Source organism: Acinonyx jubatus, chromosome D3 (assembly GCF_027475565.1).
Source record: "Acinonyx jubatus isolate Ajub_Pintada_27869175 chromosome D3, VMU_Ajub_asm_v1.0, whole genome shotgun sequence".
NCBI classification, from domain to species: Eukaryota; Metazoa; Chordata; class Mammalia; order Carnivora; family Felidae; genus Acinonyx; species Acinonyx jubatus.
Genome location: NC_069392.1, coordinates 45819638 through 45822491, shown reverse-complemented (window position 1 = coordinate 45822491; position 2854 = coordinate 45819638). Strand labels below are relative to the sequence as shown.

The following is a 2854-nucleotide window of genomic DNA, read 5'->3' as shown; positions in this document are numbered from 1 at the left end:
GGGAATTTATTCCACCTTCAGCTCCACGAGGGAGCCTTGGCTTGGGTTAAGCCAATCAGTTTATTTCACCTGTACAATCAGAATGAATCTTAGGAATTTTGTTGGCAATATTGGGAAAACAGTTTTCTGCTGGCCACAACCAAGATGTATGAACCAAAACCCCACGAACTGCAGGTCATCATCTTGGTACCCTGAGGAGAACCAGCCTCCAGGTGAAACGAACATTACAGAGCACAGGGAAAAGCAAAAGGAAATTAGTACTTTCGTAACTTTTTTGGACAGTTGGAACAAGCCTTAACTGACACCAGTATTTATTCCTGGACATTGCAGTTGCATCAGCTAAAATGTTCTTTATTGTGGAAGACCTTACCACTCGAAATGGGATCTTTATGAGTCAACAGCAGCAACCTCACTTAGGAGCTTGTCAGAAATGCAGAACCAGGGCCAGGCTGGGGATCCTCCAGAGGCCGAATCTGCATTTGAACAAAATCCCCAGGGTGACTCTCTGCGCACATTGGCTTTTGAGAAGAACTCCTCACCTTCTCTGAATCAGCTTCTCCCACAATTTGCATCTTGAATCAGACCACCACCACATCCTTATGCAATAGGCCATATAGATGTTTTTGCTCCTCTTTAGAGACACAGAAACTGAGCTCAGGGAATTTCCATGCTAGCCAAAGCTCCCACACATTTAAAAGTGGCAGAAGGAGCAGGAGCATCCAGGTTCCAAGCCCCACTGTAATTCCCTCCTTTAATGTGTTTTAGGGAGGGGGAGGGCCGTTATCAACAGTTTCCAAGCATAGTGCAGCTTGGAAGGTCTAAGGCTACCTCTTCAGCAACCTTGCATTAGCCTTTATTTTAAGAGACCATGGGTTTAAAGACATCCTTCCTCTCAGTGTTTGCAATCATGGAAAAACTTCTTAATCTAGGTAATTTATTTAATAAGTAGCTCCAAATATTGGTTCCCGACTACCAGTAGTTTAATACAAAAATTACAGGCTAGTTTAATTGCACTTAACCAAGTAAGCCCTGTGAACAATTTTCTCTCATTATTTCTCACTGAGGCATGCCCCTTTGGCACAGTTCTCTTTTTATTAATAAAAGCAAGGAATGGGTGGTGAAAAATCTTCATGCTCCTTGACGTTTTCTAAAATTTAGCCAATAAATTACTATATAAAACAGAATTATTTCAGAGAAAATCTTCCCCTTGAAAAATTTTCAACTCAGCTAAAATAGTATTAGACATTTAAAGTCCTACCTGGTAAATTGCTGTGGATCTTTAATATGGTTTATGTGCACAATAGTCCCTCAACAAATACTTGTTAAGTACATAACTTTCACTTTAAGTTACTTGACAGCTTGCAAAGCACCTTACCTTTGTTTTTCCTTTTATTCTCATTGACTTGTATCTTTGCAACAATCCTGGTAGGTATGTGTTATTATTTCCATTTTACAGATGTTGAGACTAAACCTCAGAAAGATTAAAAACACTTTATTTTATTTATTTGTGATAGAAATGGGATTCAAATCCTGGTCCTACGACTATAATTTTAGATCCTACTATCTTATGCTGAATCCTTCTTCTAGAAAGGCATTCCAGTGGGCCTTACACTGTTAGTAAGTGGAGCCACTGTTAGTAAATGGAGCCACTAGGCCATCCTTGGGTGCACACACACCCACAGCCATTTCATGAAATCTGCTCTAGATGCAAGTCTTGTTTACTACTTGGAGTAATTTGTATTACACTGAATAAATGATTGTAGACCAAGTATTCTTCCACCATTTCCATCTCTTTCAAAGTCTGTAATGTGAGGTTGTTTCTCATAGGCTGGAGAGACATCCTGACCCTCAAGGATCCCACTGAGATGCAAACATGGGGGTTTCTTCCAGCTTTGGTTGGTGTCTTTCCCAAGCTTCAGCTTCTAGTCTGCGGATGGCAAAGTAGTGTAGACAGAGGTCCTGCCACTTCTTGCCTGTGGTAAGAAGCCACAGCCACAAGCCACCCAGACACTGGCCCAGATGCAGGCTATCAGGTCAAAGATAGAGCATAGGCAAAACTTGTCTCCTAGTGAGTAACACACCAATGTACTTCCTGGAGAATATGTCCCCATTTTCTTTGATAACTTTCTACTAATGTTATGGTAGATGGGCTTCTAAGACAAGAAGCTGGACAAGAAGATTATGATGTATTACACCCCCTATCCTGTCTGCAAACAGGTGTATTTTTCATTTGCTTTTCCCTTGTGAGTCCCACATCATTTGCAAATATGTATGCCAAGTGGTATCCTGAAGTGTGACTCCATCTCCCCAACACTCATCATACTAGTGGAAACTAGACATGATCTTAAGAGTGATAAAGACATGATTGAGAAAATGCAGAAGTTGATTCCCATCTTGTAGCCAAAGGCATTAGCCACAGCTTAAGGAGATCAGTGCTGTAAAATAATGTACCTGGAATGTTCAGCTCTCACACAGAGGGGTCGCAGGACAGTGCTTGATGGAAATATTAGAACTCTCTGCCCACTGCCTGTCAAGACGAGGAAGAGAAATGCTTGCTGTTTCAGGGAGGGCAGAATAAATAAAATTGACAATCCTGTAGTTAATTCATTAAAGAAAAAATAAAAGATATTAAGACAGATGAAATCAAGTGTGAGGCAGGGATATAACTGATACAGAAGAAGTCACTGACCACAGAATACTATGAAGTCTTGTTGAAATAGCTGATTTGCAAGAAAATACAAACATAGGGGAAGGGAAGGAAAAATAAAATAAAAATAGAGAGGGAGGCAAACCATAAGAGATTCTTAAATACAGAGGACAAACTGAGGGTTACTGGAGGGCAGGTGGATGGGGG

At 40.7% G+C, this 2854-nt stretch overlaps 1 pseudogene; it reads left to right on the top strand.

Annotated features, from left to right (window-relative positions):
• Positions 1-868: 868 nt before the first annotated feature.
• LOC113602333 (ras-related C3 botulinum toxin substrate 1-like) lies at positions 869-2622 on the top strand (annotated as a pseudogene).
• Positions 2623-2854: the final 232 nt, after the last annotated feature.